The sequence below is a fragment of the Artibeus jamaicensis genome, unplaced genomic scaffold, assembly GCF_021234435.1.
Source record: "Artibeus jamaicensis isolate MK-2021 breed Jamaican fruit bat unplaced genomic scaffold, CSHL_Jam_final contig_519, whole genome shotgun sequence".
In the NCBI taxonomy this organism is placed as follows: domain Eukaryota; kingdom Metazoa; phylum Chordata; class Mammalia; order Chiroptera; family Phyllostomidae; genus Artibeus; species Artibeus jamaicensis.
The window spans coordinates 26997004-27020536 of record NW_026521871.1 but is presented as its reverse complement, the minus strand read 5'-3'; the positions used below and the strand labels follow the sequence as shown (position 1 = coordinate 27020536).

General features: G+C 39.9%; 1 long non-coding RNA gene across 3 annotated transcripts in view; it reads right to left on the bottom strand.

The window, feature by feature from the left end:
* Nucleotides 1-23533, bottom strand: part of LOC119048266 (uncharacterized) — a 389482-nt gene that overhangs the window by 176882 nt on the left and 189067 nt on the right. For 2 of the 3 annotated variants that reach the window (XR_008392353.1, XR_005082302.2), the window contains exons 4-5: nucleotides 22347-22422; nucleotides 20585-20679 (exon numbers count right to left, since the gene is read on the bottom strand). The exons of the other annotated variant lie outside the window; for it this stretch is intronic. This is a non-coding gene — a long non-coding RNA (uncharacterized LOC119048266). The remainder of the gene's footprint in view (nucleotides 1-20584; nucleotides 20680-22346; nucleotides 22423-23533) is intronic. 3 annotated transcript variants of the gene reach the window in all.

Below are 23533 nucleotides of genomic sequence, written 5' to 3'. Positions count from 1 at the left end.
ATTTGATCAGTGAGAACGATTTTCAGTTACTACATTGGAAGAACTCAGAGTTAGAGACCAGTTCTTTGGCATCTTCTGAGGGATATCCACAATATTGGGAAAGTATGAAAATAACTGATGACAATGATTAATAGGGATAATCAATGATGATGACATAGTTATATAAGCATGAGGCTGCACATTTTCTGTAAATGTTAGGGCCTCTGTTTTACCCTATTCCTCTCTCTGTTAGTTTGTATGTGTGTGTGTTTTGCTTTTGTTTTTGTTTTGTCTGATGATAGTCTATGTATAGTCCATGTCACTCAGCAGCTGTAAGAGATAAATGACTATGAATGCAAAAGATAACAGGCAGAAGCAGTGAGATTTTTCTCTTGCCTGCAGCAGGGAGTTGAACTCATTCTATAAGCCTGAAATATTGTAGAAACAAAATGAATTTTTAAATGCCCTTTCCTTTATTTTCATTCATTTGCTTTTTGTGAGGGTTTTTTTAATTGATCAGTTTTGCTTAAGGAGCTCCAAGGCATGAGCACAGCAAAGTATCATTAATTAAAATATTTAAAATTATAACAGTGGTAACAGAGCTCCTGAATAAGCCCAGGCAGCACAGACAGCAAACACAATTATTATCTATAGTAACAGCCAAATCATCACTACTGCTCTCTACTTGGAGACAATGGATTCTTCCCAGGGTGCTAAGTGAGTAAATCACGACTATCTGATATGAGACTGGGTAGGATACCTGGGGCTGCTCTCAGTCTATGCAGAAATCTTGCCATGCCTCCTCCCCCCAGCCTCATGCCACATGAGGGGTTTCTAGACAGAAAACTGATGCATGGCAGCCCCTTACTCCCCTTCCCAGGCTTTTCTCCAGTAGACCAGGGGGATGTTCACAGTGACTCAGCTGGGATCTGGTGTGCCAGCTGGTATACCATAAACATGCAAGTGCTTTTTCTACAACTGGAAGACCCCTCTATAAGAAATTATTCCAATAATATAACCCCACAGAATAGAAATGGTAATTATTCATGCTAAAACTTTTAGACATAGGAACACATAGAGCATTACCAATGCTATTCTAAATGAGGAAGAAATTTTCTTATTCATTCATTCACTCATTTATTCATTTGTTCATTCATAACTTACTGAGTACCCACCATGTGCCACATTCTGGGCCAGGTCTTTTTCTAGGTCCACAAGATACTGAGAGAAAAAACTCAGTCTGCATCTTCAGTGAACTCAGAGTTAAGTGGGAGAGATGCAGACAGTTATGGTACAGTGAAGGGTGAGTGGGGTGGGAGTAAAGCAGAGAGGCACACAACCCTCTGAGGAAGAGGAAATGAGAGGCCATGGAGAGCTTCTCATGGAAGGTGATACCAAACTTGAATTTTAAAGGTACAGCCCTGGAAGGTGTGGATTGAGTACCAGCCTGCAAACCAAATGGTCACCAGTTCAATTCACAGTTAGGGCATATGCCTGGGTTGTAGGCCAGGTCCCTAGCTGGGGGCATGTGAGTGGTAATCACACACTGATGTTTCTCTCCCTTTCTTTCTCCCTCCCTTCCCTTCTCTAAAAATAAATAAATAAATAAATAAATAAAATCTTTTAAAAATAAAAGCACACAGAAAGTACTGTTGGTACCCCTTTTGTATCTCCTTGTTACTTAACATGTCCCTGAAAGCCCAACTTCCGACTGGCGCTTGCAACTCTGAGGCCAAGGGCTCCATTCAGGAGCTGTGTAAGCTCTACCTGCTCAAGTGGCAGAGCAGAGTACCAGAGAATTAACTTCTGGAAGCATCCCTGGACCAAGAACCAATGGACATTGGGGGATAACTACTTCAGCAATCTCATCTCTCAGGTAGGTAACTCAGAGGCCTGCTCTACACTATTTCCAAGAATTCTCCAGAGGAATTAAGTCAGTCATGCAGAATAACCTGCTGGCTTCAGTATCTTTATTTCTCCACCTCTTACATTTCCCTCCTCTTCTACCAGTATCTCATGGGATCACCTTCTAAATGAACTATTTGCACTAAAAATCCTTGCTTCATGGTCTGCATCTGGGGCATCTCAACCTAAGATAATGTTTCAGTTAGAAAACAACATAGGAAAAGTCCAGATAGAGATAGGACATAGTTATAAACTACAAATAGTTAACTGATTAAGACTGGAGTATAGAGGTGAGTGAGCAAAGAGCTAGTCCCTGCAGTAGTGATAGCCAAGATTACAGGTCTTCTCAAGGTCTTTATTGTTTGTGCTTTTCCACATACATTCAGATTAAATATATAAAGTTCCTTACTTTGTCCCTTTATACTACTCTGGATCTCATCTTAGCTTCCCCTTCTCATTTTATCCTATCTCAATTAAGTGATCTGGCTTCAAATTATTTATCCTGGTACAACCAATCTAGAAGCTCCATAGGACACTGCCCTGTAGCCATGGTCTCAATTCTGAAACCATTAACTCAAGAATGATGTCTGTGGTTGCCAATGTCCAAGACAGCTCCCAAGGACTCCTATTCCATCCCAACATTCATAGCTTCATTTAATCCCCTTGCACTTTGCTTCAAGGTTGGTCTTCATGACTGGTGAAATATGGGAGGAGTGAAGGCATGTGACTTTTAAGGCCTGGTCATCAAAGACATTGCAGTTTCTGCCTTGCTCTTGTCTACCTTGTGAAGAATCTCATGCAACTCTCTGGTGAAGTTCATGTGGTATGAAATAGAGGCCTTCTTCCAAGAGCCAGCAAAAACCTGAGGCCTCCCACCAACAACTATATGAGTGAGCTATCTTAGAAGCAGACCCTTCAGTCCAAGGAAAGTGTTCAGAATGATGCAGTCCCAGACAACATCTGGATTGTAACCTCATGAGAAATTGTGTTCCCAGATAATCTACTCCCAGACTCCTGAGTCTCAGAAGCTGTGAGAGATAACCAACGTTTGTTGTTTTAAGTCACTAAGTTTTGGGGTGAGTTGTTACACAGCAACGGTCACTTCTCCACATCCTACTCAGCCTACCTCTACCTCTCACTCAAAGCAAATAATGGAGAAAGAGATTGTAGCAAGAGAGGATGAACTTCACTTTGCACACTCTGAGGAACATCCAAGGGGAGACAATAGGAGGTGGGCAGTTTGAAATATGAGCCTGATGTTTCTGCAGGGAAAAAGCTAGGGCTGGAGCTCTGATATATATTGATGAGTTGCTGGGATATGAGAGATCAACAAAGACATTATTGTGAAGGAAAAGCTCAAAGAGTATATTCGGGGTGCAAATTGTCCAAATTCTCCCTCCATAAATCCCAGCAGAGTTAGTGCCAAGAGTTGGGTTACAAGAAACCAAACCTGTAGTAGGTTTTTCTACTTGAAAGGTAAAAAACCCAGAAGTTCCAAGGGGGCCTGTACTTACTGCTGCATAAGGAATTATCCCATTACTTAGTGTCTTAACATAATGAACATTTGTTATTATCTTACACTTTCCATGAATCTGGAATATAGGAACTGCTTAGCCAGGTGGTTCTAGTAATAAACACAAGAACACTTATCATAGTGTTATTAATAATAGCAAAATATTAGAAACTAAATATGTAATAGAAATGGTCCTAAAACTATGTATACACTAAAAATGAGGCTTAAGAAAAATTTCTAGGGACACAGGAAACTTCTCAAAATGTCACCCAAAAAAAAGTATGATATAAAGATGCAAGCATAGGTAGACACACTGTGCCTCCTCACACAACGAAAACAAGGACAACAACAATTTAAAAATAAAAAACAATCAGTACTGACAGAAAATTGAACTGTATGGAAGTCTAACAACCAAGGAGTTAAAGAAGACACATTCATCCATACCAGTAGGAGGGGCAGACTTGGGCAGCCGGGGCAGAGAAGGCTCACAGCAAAGGAGCGGCTGGTGGAGCCAGCAAGGCAGTGGATTGTGGAGCAAGGCGGCTGGCAGATCAGGTGGTCCCACGTTCATGCTTAGATAAAGCAGGTGAAACTGGAGACTGCCTAACCCAGGGTCCCAGTGCAGGGAAATAAAGCCTCAAACTACTGATTGAAAACACCTGTGGGGGTTGAGGTGCTGGGAGAAACTCCCATCCTCACAGGAGAGTTTGTTGGAGAGACTGACAGGGTCCTAGAATGTACACAAACCCATCCACACAGGAATGAGCACCAGAAGGGCCCAATTTGCTTGTAGGAAGTACAGGAAGTGACTGAAATCTGGCAGAGAGCAGAGCAAGCCCCACTGTTCCCTCCTGGACCCCTGCCCCACATACAGCATCACAACTCAGCAGCTACTGAGTCGCCCTGCCCTGGTGAACACATAAGAATCCGCCCCTCACTACATATCAGGCATGTCAAGACAACAAAAATGGTCCAAACAAAAGAATAGATCAAAGCTCCAGAAAAAAATACAACCAAGCAATGAAGAAATAGCCAACCTATCAGATGCACAGTTCAAAACACTGGTTATTAGGATGCTCTCAGAATTGGTTGAATATGGTCACAAATTAGATGAAAAAATGAAGGCTATGCTAAGTGAAATATAGGAAAATATACAAGGAACAATAGTGATGGGAAGGAAACTGGGACTCAAATCAATGGAGTGGACCAGAAGGAAGAAAGAAACATCCAATCAGAAAAGAATGAAGAAACAAGAATTCAGAAAAATGAGGAGAGGCTCAGAAACCTCCAGGACATCTTTAAACATTCCAACATCTGAATTATAGGGGTACCAGACAAAAAAGAGGAAGAGCAACAAGTAGAAAATTATTTGAACAAATAATAAAGAAGAACTTCCCATTCTGACAAAGGAAATAGACTTCCAGGAAGTCCAGGAAGCCCAGAGAGTCCAAGAGAGGTTGAATCCAAGGAGGCACATCTTAATTACATTACTCAAGATTAAAGATAAGGAGAGAATTCTAGAAGCAGCAAGACAAAAGGAGACAGTTACCTACCAAGGAGTTCCCATGTGACTCAGCCGATTTCTCAAAAAAGACCTTACAGGCAAAAAGGGGCTGGAAAGAAGTATTCCAAGTCATGAAATCCAAAGACCTACATCCAAGACTACTCTATTCAGCAAAGCTTTCATTTAGAATGAAAGAGCCAATAAAGTGCTACTCAGATAAAGTCAAGTTCAAGGAGTTCATCATCACCAAGCCCTTATTATATGAAATGTTAAAGGGACTTACCTAAGAAAAAGAAGATAAAAAACATGTACAGTAAAATGACAATAAACTCACAATTATTAACAACCACACCTAAAACAAAAACAAAGACAAACTAAGCAAACACCTAGAACAGGAACAGAACCACATACATGGAGATCACATGGATGGTTAGCAACAGGGGAGTGGGATCAGGAAAAGGCACAGAGAATGTAGCATAGATGGAAGTAGAAAATAGACAGGGGGAGGGTAAGAATAGTATGGGAAATGTAGAAGCCAAAGAACTTATAAGTATGACACATGGACATAAACTAAAGAGGGGAAATGTGGGTGAGAGGGGGTGTGTAGGGTGGAGGGGAGTGAAGGGGGGGAATGGGACAACTGTAATAGCATAATCAATAAAATATATTAAAAAATAAAGTTAGGTATGTAAAAAAGTATGATGTAAAATTATAGAGTATAATTTCAATTTCATTAAAATGTTTAAATTATATAAAAAGATCACAAGTATACATACCAAAATGATAATTTTACTAAGTAAGAGACCACCCCAAAAATTAGTGGCTTAAAACAATAACCATTTGTTGGGAACTGCCCTGCCTGGTTTCAGGAGCTGTAACCCCACGCCCCCATGGCTAAGGCTGAGTGAGCAACCTTCAGACCATAAGCCACTAAGGAGACAAAGCTTATCTCCCTAGCAGGAGTGCCACTTCCTTTCCTTCATCCATAACTAGCCCCCAGCGTTTGATCAGTTAGCCAATGATGGGTAAGATTCCCCAAGAGGGGAACAACCTAAGACAGACATGATCATATGGAGGCCCCAGGGAAGGACTTGGAGGGCTATGGAGAAAGGGGGTGAAGGGCCCTTGCCTCTCAGCTTTAACAAAGCCTGAGTTCTCATTCTGTATGCAAGAAGTCTCCTAATTTCTTGGCTATCTTGCCTCCTCTGCCTGACTTAAGTCTGAAACAATGACAGTGGGCAGTGCAGCCCTGTGCTGGAAAGGGTGGGCTCCCTGGGAGATCAGGGACAAATGAGAAAAAATATGTAAAATCCTGTGAAATCTGCTTTGGTAAGAACGCTCTTAATTAAATGATAAAGGTCAGAGCAGGAAATGAGTTTGTTTCCCAAAGTTTCTATTTGTAGCTAATAGACCCTGACTCAGAATAAGCCCTAATAGTTCTTTGTATGCTATCTACTATTTGATCCTTACTGCCTGACAATGATTAATGAGCTGTACCTGTATTCCTGTGCAAATTAAACCCAATAAAAGCCTGTCCAGGCGAGAGCACACAGTGCTCCCCCCTTGAGGGAGTAGCTGAGCCGTCCCTTTTCCTCCACAGGACTCAGTAGTACATGTGAATTTGTCTCAAATCCCATCCATGACTCCGCATACACTGCAGGCTAGTGCACGCATCAACCATGTATTTGTTCATGATTCTGTAGTCTGGATCATTCTACTGCTGGTCTCTCCTGGGGTCACTTACATGACTGCAACCACCTGATGGCATGACTGAGACTAAAATTCCAAGAGGACTTCAGGGCTTCACTCACCTGTCTGGCCCCTCAGCTGAGATTGCTAGAACAATTAGGATTTCCTGAATCAATCAGTCAATCTCTCTCTCTCTCTCTCTCTCTCTCTCTCTCTCTCTCTCTCTCTGTCTCTCCCTCTTTTCCATTATCTCTCCAGCAGAACAGCCAGATCTCTTCACATGGTTGTTCAGGACTCCAAGAGGGGGTATTCCAAAATAATAACCCCCACTATGCAAGTATTCATTAAGTCTATATTTGTGCTACATTTGCTAATGTTCCATTAGCCAAAGATGACAAGTCTGAAATCCATAGAGCAGGCCCACAGACTGGCAATTAAGGTAAGAACTGATGTCCAAGTCTTGAGTCTGAAGTCCACAGGCAGTAGGCTGGAAACTCAGGCAGAGTTTTGTATGTCATAATCTTGAGGAACATTTCCTCTTCCTTAACCTTAGTCGTTGTTCTTAAGACCTGCAACTGACTGGATGCAGCCCACCCATGTTATGAAGAGTAATCTGCTTTACTCCAAGTCCACTGATTTAAATCTTAATCACCTCTCTAAAAATAACTTCACAGAAACACCTATATTTGTGCTTGAGAAAAAAACTGGGCACTGCCCTGACTGGTGTAGCTCAGTGAATTGAGTGCAGGCCTGCAAACCAAAGGATCGCAATTCAATTCCCAGTCAGGGCACATGCCTGGGTTGCAGGCCAGTTCCCAGCAGGGGACCCATGAGAGGCAACCATACATTGATATTTCTCTCCTTCTCTCCTTCCCTTTCCCTCTAAAGATAAATAAATAAAATCTTTTAGAAAATTCAAAAACTCTTAAAAAAAACTGGGCACCATAGCCAACCCAAGTTCACATAAAATTAATCATCACACATGGCCAAGCCCAGAGTCAGTGCGGGGACTACACAAGAACATGAGTACCCATGTTCATTGGGAGCCACCAATAGAACAGGCTACCACAGTAGACATGTCTGGATAGCAGGCTTTTCCCTCTTTTTTAAAATCTGTGTGTTTCAAATTTTCTGCAAAGAGCATATATAATATTTTGGAACAATGGCAAATGTTATATAATAATTCATGCTCATTATTTAAAATGTGAGACACATAGAAAATATAAGGAAGAAATCAACGAATTACTGAAAAATCTCACCATTCAGAAATAATCAATGTTCACATTTTGTGATCATCCTTGCAGCCACTCTCTGATAATTATACAGATGTTAGGAAAGAGAGAGAAAAAGAAAGATGAGTGTGGGGGCGGCTTTCCTCACAATTCCCCCCAGCCGCCACGGATGAGAGTGATCATGACAGAGATATGATGTGATCTGCTTGGGGAGGAGAAGTGGCCATTTTCCCAGAGGAAAAAGGCTGTGAGCAGTGGTCAGTTTCTCAGGGGAAAAAGGCGTTGAGCTCCCTCCTCCAGGGGCCTTTATTGGGTTGTAATATACGGGAATACAGGGCAGGCAAGGATCAAACAGTAGATAAAATTTCAAAGAAATCTGAGGGCTTAGTATGAGTCAGAGTCTGTCGGGAACAGAGTTTTAGGGTTTCCTGCTCAAACCTTTTACATATGAATGAATGCACTCTTAGCAGAGCAGATTTCACAGGTTTATCAGGAAGTCTTTGTGATGCCAGATTTTTTTCTCCAGGGCACGCTCTAGCAAGACAAGGAGCTGCACCCCTCCCCATCAGGTATTCAGGCTTAAGGGGATTAGAGCCAGGAAGCGCTTCTCCCAGAGGACATGGGGACTCAGGCTTTGTCAAAGGCAAGGGGCAAGAGTCCATTGCTTCCTCTTTGTTGCAGCCCCCTGAGTCCTTCTACGAAGGCCTCCCAAGTGATCCGGTCAGGCTTAGGTTGCCCCCCTCCACCCCCCTCCATGAGGGGTCTTACCCGTCATTGACTTCCGACCAAGCTTTGGGGGCAGAGAGAGGAAACCGAGGCAGTGATTGCTACCAGAGACAAGTTTTGTCTCCCGCGGCTCTCATTCCAGAGGTCATCCCTCACCCTTAGCCACAAGGGGTAGAGATACAATTCCTAGAACCAGGCAGAGCGGTCTACAACAGATGAGCAGATATAGAGATTTCTAAAATTAACATGATTCTTTGAATGCCATTTGTAAATTTATTTTTTTCTTGAATTTAACAAAAGAAAAAGAAACTGAAGAAAATTTGAAAGATTTGTGGTACATCAAATGTTTCTTCACCCCTGAGAGATATTAAACTCCTTTAAAAAATTACTGTTTAAAAATTTTCTAAATATTACAAAAACAATTAATAGGTTGCAGTCAAAATTTCTTGACTAAGATTGTAAATAGTGTTGACTAATTTACCTTTCTATGCAGCACAGAAGTGCTCTTACACTTCCTCCCACCTACCTCCCCCCACCCAAGACAGCTCTCAATGTCTACTGTTTAGGTTGGCATTTCTTTGCCAGAGTTTATAATAGTGGCATTCTATTCTACAATCGTTATTTGCCTGGGGGGGGAAAGTGTTTTATTCAAATGCATTCACTGCTCACTGCCAGTCCGTTTACAGCCTCACCAAACCTTATCTCATTACCTAAGATCTCTGGTTTCATGCAAGCAGGCATAGTGGGTGCTCAACTCCCACGGGGAAGTTATATTTAAGATGGCGTGTCGTGTCCGTTACCTTTATACATGGGCAACTCTTTGGATGCACACAGTTTTCTTAGGTTTAACTTTCCAAACCTCATAACTTAATCAACAGTTCTTCATTATCCTTAAACGTAGAAAGTTATCATGTGTGTGGGAGCACAGCCTAATCTTTCCCACTGTCAGCACCTCTTTGTCTGGGGAATTCCTCCTTCATTCTTCAAGTTCATTAATTTAACCTATAAAAAATCCTTGACGATGGTTATTCTGGATGATGTTTTTCTTGGTAGGGGTATACCCTTCCACACGCAGATGTGCAGATTCGAATCTTCACTCAGTTCTTCCTCTGGTTGGCTAGTCTACTTCATGGACCATTATTTTACTTTGAATCATCTTAATCCCACTTCCTCTTCTAATTACTTAATCTCTTTTTCTTCTTTCTCTGAATTCAGCGTGATTATCTCTAGCTTTTTCTTCATGTCGTTAATTCAGGTTTTGGCTCTATTCTGCTTCTTGCTACCCAGTGTTACTTTATTTCGATTGAATTCTTAGGTCCAGCAATCACCTTTATAACTCATGCTGTTGTTTTGTCATCTCATCTTTCAGCTCTTGTTTTATCACATTTATATTCCTACTAAAGGAAAACATTCATGGAGAAGCCACTTCGATCCAGATTGGGTTCTTCGCCTGAGGTTTCTATATCCACACCTAACTTTTTGCCTCATTGATTTTCCTTTGTTATGTCTGCTTAGTTGCTCTGACATTTCTTTTCATCTTGCTCATGCTTAATGTGAGCAGCTCAGTCTATAACACTCTCCCCTCCTTACCTAGGACCAGTTTACTTTCCCCTACTCTGAGTTTTGTTTTTGAGGTCTAGATATTGTTGGTCTAGCTACTTTTCTGTAGCCTGAGAGGAGAGAACTCAGCCAGGACAATTAGTTTATCCTTTGCTTTCTTGATTTTAATTGTTCTAATGGTTGTATAAAGATAGCACACTGTATTTCTAATCGCACTTCCCTAATGACTAATAATGTTGATCACTTTTTCTTACAGTTAAGAGCCACATGTATATATTATTTAGTGAAGTGTCTTTGTCCATTTTTAACTGACTTGCCCTCTCATTATTAACTTTTAAGAGTTCTTTATATAGTCTGGACAGAAGTCCCTTATCAAGTATATGTTATGCAAATACTTTCTCCAAGTATGTAGTTTGTCCTTGCATTTTCTTAATAATGTCTTTTGAAATGCAAAAGCGTTTAATTTTAATAAAATCCAATTTAGCATTTTTGTTTCTTTTTGCCTTAAGCTTTTGATATTGTATTGAAGAACTCTTTATCTAACTCAATGCCACAAAAATGTTCTCCTATGTTTTCTTCCAAAAATTTTCTGGTTTTCTCATACTCATCTTTGAGCATTTCAGTTGATTTTTGTGTATAGTGTAAGGTCAGTGTCTAAGTTCATTTTTATTTTTCCAGATGGATATTCAGTTGCCCCCAGCACCACTTGGAGAAAAAAACTGTTCTTTCCCTTAAGTTATCTTGGCATCTTTTTTCAAAATCATTGATAATAAATGTAAAGAGTCTCAGTTCTGTTCTATTAGTCTATAAGCCTATGCTTATATCAATACCATGTTACCTTGAATATTATAACTTCATATTACGTTTAGAAATCAGGTAGTATAAGTCCTCCAATTTGGTTCTTCTTTTTCAAAATTATGTTTGCTCTTCTAGGTTTTTATATTACCATATAAATTTCAGAATTAGCTTGTCAATTTCTCCCAAATGCTGCTGGATTATTAATTGGGATTGCATTAAAGCTACAGGTTAATTTGGGGGAAATTGAGATGTTAATGATATTGAGTCTTCCAATATTGAACATGGAATTTCTCTCCATTTATTTAGACATTCTTTAATTTCCCTAAGAAATGCTTTATAGTTTTCACTGAACAAATATTGACCTCCTTTGCTAAATGTTTTCCTAAGTATTTTACCCTTTCTGGTGCTTTTGTGAATGGTATTAAAAATCTTTTTCACTTTTTGGATTGTTCAATGATAGGATATGTAGAAATACAATGAACTTTTATGTATTGATCTTATATCCTAAAATTTTGCTAAGCTTGTTTATTAGTTATGGTAGTTTCTTTGTGAATTTCTTAGAATTTTCTACATATGGGATCATATAAAAACTGTATATAAAGACAGTTTTATTTATACCTGTCCAATCTAGATGCCTTCATTCATTTGTTCATTTGGTCTTTCATTTTTGCCCCATTGCACCAGTCAGAACCTCCAGGACAACACTGAATAGACACTACAAGAATGGACATCCTTACCTTGTTTCCTATCTTAGGGGGAAAGCATTTAGTCTTCAATATTAAATATGGAGATGGCTCTATGCTTTTTGTAGAGACCAACTATAAGGTTGGGACATTTCCTTATTATTGAGTATTTTGAGCATAAAATGATGATGGATTTTTGTCAGATGATTTTTTCTGCATCTATCTAATTTGTCTTGTATTCTATTATGTACTACGTAATTGATTGTAGATGTTAAACAAAACTTGTATACCTTAAATAAATACCATTTGGTACTGATATGCAATGTTTTATACACTCTGTACAATTTAGTTTGCTAATATTTTGTCGAAGATTTTCATTTGTGTTTATGAGGAATATGTTTCTTCTTTTTTATGTTTTGTATTAGGGTAATATTAGCCTCATATAGTGAGATGGGAATTGTTCCTATCTTCTCTAGTTTTTGAAAGGGCTTGTGAACTTTTTAAATATTGGAAAGAATTCACTGTAGATGCCATCTGGACTTAGGCTTCTTTGGTGTAAAGATTCTGAAGTACTAATTCTATTTCTTTACTTGTTAACCATCTACTCAGGTTTTGTAATTTTTTTAAGTCACTTTTCACAATGTGTTTCTTTCTAGGACTTGCTTAATTTCATCCAAATATTCTAATTTGCTGGCATTAACTCATTTATAATATTGCTTTATAGTCCTTTTAAATTTATATATGATCACTTATGACTTCACTTTTTTATTCATAACTTTAATAATTTGTGTTTTCTCTTTTATTTTATTGATCAGTCAAGTTAAGGATTTGTTTCAGGCACAATAGTAGTCCTCCAAGTACGTCCATATTCTAATCCTTGGAACTCATGAATATATTATGTTACATGGCAAAGAAATATTAAGGTTGCAAATGGAGTTAAAGACATTAGGAAAGAAGGTGAAGGGTCAAGTCAAAGAATATACATAAAGGACCCATGGATAAGGACAATGGTGTGAGGAGGATTGAATGTGGGAGAGGGGGTGTGGGAGAGGGGTTTGGGGAGGGCAGGGGAGAGTAATAGGGGAAAAGGGGGATAACTATAATTGAATAAAAATAATCATTATTTTAAAAGACATTAATTAGCTGATTTTAATTTAGGGTCATCCTGGATTATCCAAATAGACCTAATGTAATCACAAGGGCACTTAAAAGTGCAAGAGGAAGGCAGAAGAAGAGCCAGAGAGAGGATAATGTGAGGACAACCTGTTCTATTACTACTGGCTTTGAAGATGCAGGAAAAGGACCCTGAGCCAAGGAAAGTAGACAGTCTCTTGAGTTGTAAAAGGCTAGAAAAGGAACTCTCCCTAAAAGCCTTCAGAAAGAAATAGAACCTGCCAACAACTTGAACATGGCTAAGTGAGATCCATGACAAACTTCTCAATTCCAGAATTGTAAGATAACAAAATTGTGTTTGTTTAAGCTGTTATATTTGTGGAAACTTGTCACAGCAGCAATAGAAAACTAATACCAATTTTATCAACTTCTTTAACCTTTTCAAAGAACCAACTTTGAGTTTCATTTATTTTCTATTTTTTATTTCATTAATTTCCACTCTATTCTTTATTTATTACTTCTCCCTTTTTACTTTGGGTTTTCTTTGCTCTACCTTTTCTAATTTCTTAGTGGTTAAGCTTAGGTCATTGATTTGAGACCTTTCTTCTTTTCTAATAAAGGCACTTGTACCTATAAATTTCTCTGTAAGCACTGCTTCATTTTCATGTCATAAACCATGATACACTGTTTCTATTTTAATTTATTTCAAAATACTTTCTAACTTTTTTCAGATTATTATTTTAACCCATAGGTTATTTACAAATGTGCTGTTTAATTTTCAAGCATTCATCATTTCCAGCACTTTTTATATCTTTCTGTGAATTCAAGGTACTGTCTGCTTTTGCTTTTTTCAGCCAAAAGGACTAAAAGATAGTTTATTTAATAAGGCAGGTCTACCAGCAACAAATTCTCTCAGTATTTGTTTATCTGATAATGTTCTTACTCACCTTCATTTTTGAGGAATAATTTTGTTGGTTTCAAATTTTTTTCTTTCAACAGTTTGAAAATGTCACTGACTTCAGACTCTATCATTTCTAATGAATAGCTGGAAATGATTATATTAATTCTCTGAACATGAGGAATTACTTTTCTTTCAAGAATTTCTTTGTTTTGGGTTCCAACAGTATCACAGTGATGTGTCTATTTGTGTGTTTCTTTTGTGTTTATCCTGCTTGGCATTTGCTGAGCTTCTTGAATTTGTAAATTAATGTTTTTATAAAATTTGGGAAGTTTTTCACCATTATTTCCTCTCCTTCTGAAACAACAATTCCAGGTATGTTGGTACACTTGATGTTGGCCCAGCAGTTTCTCAGACTCTGTTCATTTTTTTTTCAACATTTTTCTCTGTTACTTAGTTTGGGTGATTTCTATTGATTTATCTTTAATAGAAATAGAAATATATTGCTGATTCTTCTGCTATCTAAAATCTGCTATTTAGCTACTCTAGTGAATTTTCATTGAAGTGATTGCTTTTCAACTCTAAAATTTTCTTTAAAAAAAACAATTACTATCTTTTTCTTAAGATTGCAATTCACTGAATCCTTATTATTCTACTTTGTTTAATTCTGCATGTGATTTCTTCTAGTTATTTTAACATATTTATAATAACTAACTCGAAGTCTTCATATGTCAAATGCAACATCTGAGGGAACGCAGTTTCTATTCACTGCATTATTCTTCCATAAGTCAGACTTTCTTGCTTATTTAAATGTCTCATAATTTTTATTAAATCCTAGACATTTTAGATCTTATGTTTTGGCAACTCTGGATTCTGATTTCTTCCATCTCGCTATGGGTTATTGTTGCTACCGCAGATTTTTTTTTTTTTTTTTTTTTTTTTGCTTGTCTGTTGAGTAACTTGCTTAGACTAAGTCTCTAAAGTCTGTTTTTTCCACAGTGCCTGGTTACAGACATCTCTCCTCAGTTTTGTTTTTTAAGCATAGCTTTTACCCTAATATCTATATACCTTAATGTTCAACCAAAGAGTTGTTAGAAATTGTTTTCAAACACTTTAAGGCAGGGAGGTTTCCACTCTCCACTGATGGATCACTGTATAAACTGTGGAGCTCTTCAAAATTCACACCATTTCAACTCTCTCCCAGAATTCACTTTCTTCCAGGCTCCCTTGGGATGTCTTATATACTACTCTGTGCATGAGCAGAGGCTCTATTGACCAGGGATGTGTGGGTGGCTTAAAGACTCCAGTATCTACTATTCATACACATAGTTTCAGTCAATGTCGACTATGTGGAGAATATGTCAAACATATTATGGTTGTCTCACTTCCAGAACTTCCTGTTAAATTTGTAATCAGGTAGTTAATTGCATGCCCAAAATAGACCCACTGCCTTAGACTATCAAAGCCTCTAGCCCTTCATTTTTGTTTGATGTCAAGATCACTACTTCAACTGACAGTCCTTCAAATCAAGTAAACCTCTTCTGAAGTCATAGCAAAACAACTGATTTTCATAGCCTTTCCTAACTACTTCTGATATACCAGTTGAGTTGGAGGGAGATGTAAGTAGCCCAGGAAAGAATGCCATAAATTTTCACCATTCTTAACCAAAATTCAGTAGTTTTCATGAATAAATGCGTTGGTAAATTTCCAGTAGGGTAAAATTATTTTTCTTTTCTTTTTGTTTAAAGATTTTTATTTATTTATTTTTAGAGGAGAAGGGAGGGAGAAAGAGAGGGAGAGAAACATCAATGTGTGGTTGATTCTCCTGCACCCCCTACTGGGGACCTGGCGTGCAACTCAGACATGTGCCCTGACTGGGAATCAAACCGGTGACCCTTTGCTTTGCAAGCTGGCAATCAATTTACTGAGCCACACTAGCCAGGGCTGTTTTTGATAGTTTAATCCAGCTTTATAGTTGCTTTGGGGGGAATTCGGCATTTGTTGACCCTCTCACACAATCATGCTAAAAGTAAATCAGGAAAATTAAAAAAAAATTTTTTCAGTACCCTTTAAGCCCCTTATAGTCCCCTTCCTCCCTGCAATCACACACTGTTGTCCATGAATCAGCAAAACTCTCAAAAATCCATTTTGTTATAGGGACTTTTTCTCCCCCAAGTCATCTCAAATCCCTCCCTAACAAGGCAAGAAGGAAAGACATACAGAAAGAACCAAGAAAGGAAAGCAAGAATTTCCAAGGCAAAAATGTATTTGTTTAAATTTCACTGACTTTTCATGCTTTTTCTAGATTTGCATTATTTATTTAATTTTCAAATAGCTAATAAATGTACATGGTTTAAAAATTAAATCAACAGCTGTCAGGGAAGGTGTAGGGGGAGGGAATGAAAGAAGGTGAAGGGATTAGCAAAAAAACATATATACGTAACACAGAGACACAGACAACAGTGTGGTGATAGCCGGGGGAAGAAAGGGTTGGGGCTTGGGTGGATGGAGGTGGGCAAAGGGCTGGGGTAAATGGAGAAAGAGACTTTGTTTGGGACAATGGGTGCAGGAGGCAGGGTGAAGGTGATGTTTTATTTTAGTTGTATTTTTGAAATCTGTATGGTTTTGTAAACCAATGTCATCCAATAAATTCAATAAATAAAAATATTTGTAATTAAAATTAAGTAAAAAATTATAGTCTCCCTTTTAGTCCTTTAACCCATTCACTCAATTCTCACCCCATTCTCACAGGCAATTTATTTTATTTTTATTTTTATTTATATATAGTTCATACTGTCAAGTTACTTTATGCAAATGCAAGCATATATGAAGATATATTTTTGTTTTTCTCCTCTAACACAAGTCAAAATATAATATACACAGTGCTCTGCTCTTACTTTTTTTTTTCACTTAATAATAGATCCTGGAAAGCTTTCCAATCACTCCAGCTTCTCATGCTTTTGTGTAACTGCATTGTATTTCATTATGTAGCATGATCTATTTGAGCAGTCTGTTACTGATGACTCATGTACAGGAAATCCCTGCCCACACTCTATGTAAAGCTAGGCAAAAGCCATCTGCATTCAATATTTCTCTAAACCATAGTTCAATTAGCTAGATGAGGGTGTGTCACTCCTTCCCATCATTTTCCCAATCAGTTTACACCAGCCCCAATTGAGATTACCCATTAAAATGTGATAAGAATGAGTAGATTAGGAGAACCCACATTTCTAGCCATGGAGAGCTTCCTCCTTGGTAACCTAGCCAAATTTGAGATTGCCCACTTATTGAACACACCTGTGGATGTGTTTGGTTCCTGACTTCCAATTGTAAAAGAATTCTTATTATATAGGAAGAAGATATGCTAAGATTTTAAGCTCTGTAAAATCATTTTTAAAAGTCACATTTCTTCCCTGAGATTGTAAATTGAAGGGTAAGTTAGGAGTCTTACAGCAAAGATGTTTGAGGGAGCCTGGAACTATATTTCTTTCTCTAAAAACTTACTCCAACTTATAGTTGCTATTGAGGGAGTGGGTCAGGGGTTACATGTCCTTGGCCAGCCATTTCTCTGTCTGATCCTAGAATGGATGACCACTCCCAAAGAAGCACCAAGCCTTGACTGGCCAATAAAAACTAAATTTTCTCAATCAATAATTTATTCCAGAAGATTCCAGAACGGAAAAGCACAGTGGGCACTTGAACTGAAAAGTGATGTACAATATGATTGGGACAGCATCTGTCCAGGAGCAACATTTCTGAGCCTAAATTGAAGACAAATTCCTCTCTTGGATAACAACTTAAAGCCAATTTTCCCATTTGGATCAACTTCAAAGTCCTTCTTCATCAGCTTAGGCCACAAGTGACCCCACTGCTCAAGACAAAGAGCATTTGTATTTGTATGGTCAGCAATGTCACAGCTATCAGCGAGAACGGTATTCGTTCTGAGTCTCAAGATTTCAGCATAGTGAGGGCTTCTTAGATACAGCCTGTTCTCCTACCCTACTCCCCAGCAAAATACACCCTAACCAAACCTGTCTTCTTATGCCCTTCAACTGTTTCTTTTTGCATTCTTTTAATTATACTTGTTTTTGAAGCCCATAGAATTTATTATTCAGAAAACAACCTTCTCTGCAATATCAACCTTAATTAACTGTGTTCTCTTTCTATTGCCTCCCATCCTCCACTTCATGCATTTGAATTAAGGCACTCCAGAGCCCCACAGCCAGCACCCCTCCCCAGCACAGACCCATCAGTGTCTACCAGCCAACCATGACCAGATAGGGAAAATGGAATTCCTTATCTCTGGCTGCCAATGTGAAAGGGTCAAGGTTACCAGGAGAGAGACCTTCCAAAAGGAAGGAGAGGAAGAAAGAAGCCAAGCCTCTCTGGTTTCCATGGAAACAGAATGTTGAATCATGGAGCATCCCCGAGAGCCTGGCCCGCTTAGCTCTGCTGACATCTTTCCACTTCATTAGCCTCTTTATCAAGTGACTCTGCATAGATCTAAGTGTATTTTGGTGTCAGGGTGCACTGTAGATGATTCAAAAACAGAATGACCTTTTCTATAGATTCCCAGTGCCTTCTGGGACCACAGCCCTCCTCTCAGTCCTCTTTATGGCTCAGCTCACTCCTTACTCTTTCTAATCAAAACTCCAGCACCAGAGGCCAGGAGGTGCCGCTACCCACAGCCCAAGAAGCCAGGACCCAGCTGTCAGGAATGCACAGCACCTGAGCCTGGAGGAAGATTAATGACTTTACCCACAAAAAAATGGATAAAATGGCCTCAAAAAGACAATAAACTCGAGGCAGACTTCGAGGAAGTCTCTGACGGTAACAAATACTGACTGACATCGTATTGTGTTCCCTTTCTAGATGACTCTGAGTTGCCAGTGGAAACACAGATACATTTAATAAGTGCTTCAGTGAGACAAAGAGGCCTTTGGGGGTTAGGATTGATCTCTACCGCATGCATGTGCACGCGAACATTTGTGTGTGTGAAAAGAATGTCCAAGTTCAGTATCTATCCCTTTGGAAATGCAAGAGTGGGCAGTAATTTCCCAATCTTGTCTCCACGCTTCAGCAAATTTGTCACTAGTAGGTTCTTTCAGCCATGAAAATTCACTTGCAACCAGGAGCTCAGGGCTGAAAGGAAATCAGTTAGGGGACGTAAAGCACTTTAATCAGTTTGACCTCCCATTCGGGAATGCTTACAGGTCTGTTTCCAGGAAAGGGACTCTGTTCTTCTTTTATATGGGCTGCAGTGACCTTACCTGGAAGCATGCTTGGCCAGGGAGCAGGCATGGGAGGCTGCAGCTGCAAAAATGAGACTGGCAAGGAGTTTCTGAGAGGGCTGGGAGCTGCCTTGTTTTCATTTTGTTTTCTTATTCCCAAATTAATTACAAATGCTGTGCCGTGGAGGCCAGGGAACATGATTCCTATGTCCCATTTGGCACCATGTGATTTTGAAGGGGTCATTTGCTCTCTCTGGGCCTCACATTACCCATCAGAAGATTGAGAGGACTGGACTGCATAATGAGATCCCTTCTGGCTCTGTTGTGGTGGATCAGCCCTAAGTTGTCCTGTGTCTCATGCCCACACCCCAGCACTGTTTCCTAAATCTTTTCCCAAACCCTATCCTCTCCATAACATCTTCACCCTCATGACCCTGGCTCTGAACCTAGCCAAGGCCTCATTACCACCTGCTAGACTGGCACCATGGCCCCCTACTGGGCCTGTGGACTTGCTTTCCTCCCACTTATTCTCCAGACCAGTGGTTCTCAAAGTGAGGTCCCAGGCCAGAAGCATCAGCACCACCTGGGAACTTGTTAGATACCAATTGTATGTATGCTGGCTATATGTATTATTGTAATTTGTAATTTAATTAAATATTACATAAACTGATGAGCAAAAAAAGAAAAGATGCAAATTTTCAGGCCAACCCCAAATCAGAAATTCCAAGGTGAGGCCCAAAGATCTAATTTCCCAGACTCAGACAGTAAAGTCTTCTGACCGGACCTTTCTGGGCCTCTATAGGTCTTTGTCTGGTCGCTCTATTCCTTGGAGAAGATTTACTCTCTGGCCACCCTAAACTTGTTATGTCCTAGTACAATGTTCTGCGTCACACCTCTTGCCCCACGTAAGTCATTCCTTCTAGCTGGAATGGTCTTTATGGCCAATCCTCACTTTGCTAAGTTCTTCCCAACCTTTATTTTAGAGCAAATGACACCCCTCCGAAAAGGCTTCCCACACTTTCAAATCTAGGATCAATCTCCCCCCCTCATATTCTCATCTTTCCTTGTGGATACCTCCCTGCTTAGCACATCTCATCTTATATGATAGGCAGGATTCTAAGATGTCTCCTAAGGTTTCCCCACCCTGTCCCAATGTAATTTTTACACAATCTCTGGGAGAGTGAATATAACAGATTTTACTCCCACAATGTTATAGTGTATATGCTATATGGTTGACCTTAAAATAGGGAAATTAACCAGGCAGTCCTAACATAGTCACAATAGCCCTTTAAAAGCAGAGTTTTCTTCAGCTGGTTGGTAAATAGAAAGTCACAGAGAATCCAAGCATGAATGAGTTTCTCTGTTACTAAGATATAGGGGTTGCTGTAAGGACCTAGGAGCTAAGAGCAGTTTTCAGCTGACAGCCAACATAAGAATGGGAACTGTAGTCCTACAGCCTCAAAGACCTGAATTCTGCCACCAACAAGGATGAGCCTGGAAATGGATTTTCCCGCAGAGCCTCCAGACAAGAGCTCAATCCAGCCAGCCTTGTGGCACCCTGAGAAGATGTGCCACGCTGAATATACAAAACTGTGAGCTAACCTTAAACCACTAAATTTGGGGCAATTTTTTGTTACACAGCAAGAAAAAAATAACATATATTGTAATTGTCTGTTTATATAGATGCTCCCTCACCAATTGAGCTCCTTATAGTAGAAGCTGCCTTTTTAGTTCATTTCTGTGTCACTAATACCTGTCTGGGACATGCCCAGATGAGGTGCTCAGTCAATGCCAGATGGATGGACCTTAGAGCACCTGATTTCATTCTCCAGTAGATGCTTTAGAATCCTAAAAAAAAAGGAGTAGACTGTTAAAAGGAAATAGAATATATAAAAATAAACAATAAAATTGAGATGGGGAAAGAGATGGTTTTGTCCCTTTGTTAGTTTTTGCAGCACGGAGCCTTCTTCATCTGTTAGGAGTGAGTCCTGTATTTGTCTCTTGCAGCTCAACCCCTCACAACACCAAGAGCTAAGGATATATGCCCTGATATGGCATCTATTATTGTTGTATCTAATGTCCCTTCTCTTTAAGGTAATGTTGCTTTGTACTGGTAGGGTACAGTACCCAGCCCCCCACCCAGAAGATCACAGTGAGTTGATTCTGCTTTTCTCTACTCCCTGTAAGTTCAGACAGTTAAACTCTTCCATCTAGAAGCTGGAGTGAGTAATATGATGACCCTGTGACAGTCAGGTTTATTCCTGGAGCCATAGGGGCATCTAATTCCTCATGTCTAGTGGCAGATCAAGTGGTACCCTGGGACAGCAAAGGCTACTACACTCTGGCTCAGTTGCCCTGTTATGACATGGTTCCTAACTTCAAGCTCTTGGTGTCTGCCCATATTTCAAGCTGATTCTCTAGCCTCCTACTGCATCTCTGAGCCTCCAACAGTCTCTTTTTCTGTTTAAAATATCCAGAGTTGGTTTCTGTTGTTTGCAACCAAGAACCCTGACTGATACAAACTCTGAGCATGCTGAACTGACAGCTGAGTGCTTTTTCTATTCCTAAAAGACTTAGAGACTTATAAGCTCTCTCAGTTACCTGTTGTAGCACTCAAGGTTCTCAGCTGAGAACAAAAGAACTCTCCCTCACTGATTTAGGTGGAAAATATGTTTGTTAAAGGAAAGTGCTACCTTTCAGCATCTCTGGGAAGCCCTGGATCCAGAAACGTTATGCTACCCTCCAGATTGCTCCCATGGGGTCTTTGCCAGTGCCCCCACAGGCAGAGAAGTCACAGGTCTCAGCAATACTATACACTTCATAGCTAACTCTGGATGCTGAATGTCTCTGCCCCTTCCCTGGCCAGAATGGACTCCTCCAGACACCAGCTTCCTAGCATCACTGGCTTCCTAACGGAAACTTGACACAGGTGCATCTGGTTGGAAGAATCTTAAGCCTGTACTCCATTCAAGAAAAGCTGGTAAAGCCCATTTCTGTCTTCTCTCCAGGAGGCAGACTCAGAAGGTAAGAAATTCCCCAAACATCCAAACACAGAAAAGGTTTCCAAGAGTGCTGGGTCACCGAGTGGCTTGACAACTATTGACCATAAGCAGCCTCACTACATCTGTTAACAGTGTTAGAAACACCTTGCATCAGAGAAATGCTTCCTAGAACCTAACCAAATTCCCACCTGCTGCAAAGTTCTAATTTAACCCTAGTCCTCTGGAAACTGTCTTCAGTGGAATTCTACAAGAGCTTGCCACCACCTCCAAATATGTACACAATGATATTCAGTCTCCTTTCAATTTCCTTTTATGCTGGTTAAGAAGTAACAATTATTTTCTCCTTCCCTCTCCCCTATGACTCCTTGGAGCTTTAGTCGCCTCCAAAGCCATCCTCTCAACTATTCAAACTTCTCTTCAATTGCTCTAAAAGTTCCATTCCTTGAATCATTCTCCACCAGATAACATGTTTTCATTTTCTCTCTTCATGCTGCCCCCCTCCCCAGTACAAACCCTTAGCTACTTGATCCAATGAACAGCATCCGTGTCCCTTCCCCAGGCTCATCCAACTCTGCTGGGTCATGCTGCCCTGTGGGCAAACCAAAAAGGCCTAGTATTATGGGGTGTGCATACCTACAAGCACAGCAGCCCTCCCACCCCCTTGTCACTGCATAGCAATAGTGCATACCTGGCTCAGAGATCACTGGAATATCCGGTGCTCAAAAAAGGTGCAAGTGGGCACACTACTGCTATGGAACGGAACTCTGTGCTGAGACTTACCCAAGCTGAATGTCTCTGCCCCTTCCCTGGCCAGGCACTTTACTTCTCTGACCTTCAGATTCTGCATCTTCAATGTTCAGATAATAATCTTATTTGCCTCACAGAATTTTTGAGAGGGTTAAATGAGGTGAAGCATTAAAGTATGCACAGTAAGTGTTCAATCTATGTCTCCTCAGAGGGATGACATGGAGAGCCAAAGTGATTATGGGAACTAAAACACTGCAAAATGCAAGAATCCCATATAATTTCAGAATGTTATTAACATCCTAGCCACTAATATCATTTTCACAAAACTAAGTGAAAAGGTATGGGTACAACCTTGATTAAATGCACTTTCAGCCCTGGTTGGTGTGGCTCAGTGAACTCAGTGCCAGTCTGTGAACCAAAGGGTTGCTTGTTCAATTCCCAGTCAGGGCACATGCCTGGGTTGTGGGCCAGGTCCCCAGAGGGGAGCATGCAAGAAGCAACCACTCATTGATGTTTCTCTCCCTCCCTTTCTCCTTCCTCCCCCTCTCTAAAAATAAATAAATAAAATCTTTTTAAAAATGAACTTTCAGGGAGGATGCTACTGGGTTTCCATAAATTGCCCTGAGAAGGGAGAGTGAGTGCGATGGTTAACTTTATGTGTCAGCATGACTGGCCTAAGGGACACCCAAATAGATGGTAAAACATTACTTCTGGGTGTGTCTGTGAGAGTGTTTCTGGAAGAGATTAGCATTCAATTCAGTAACCTGAGTAAAGAATGAGCCAATTCCTATAATTAATATATATGTATGTATATATTCTATAATTTTTCCGGAAAAAAAACCTTGACCAATACAGGGAGTATACATCCATTACAGACATTCCTAGAATGGTTGAGCTACCCTTGAGATTTACAGAAGCAGAGACTGAGGGGACAAGACCTTTCCCACAATAGA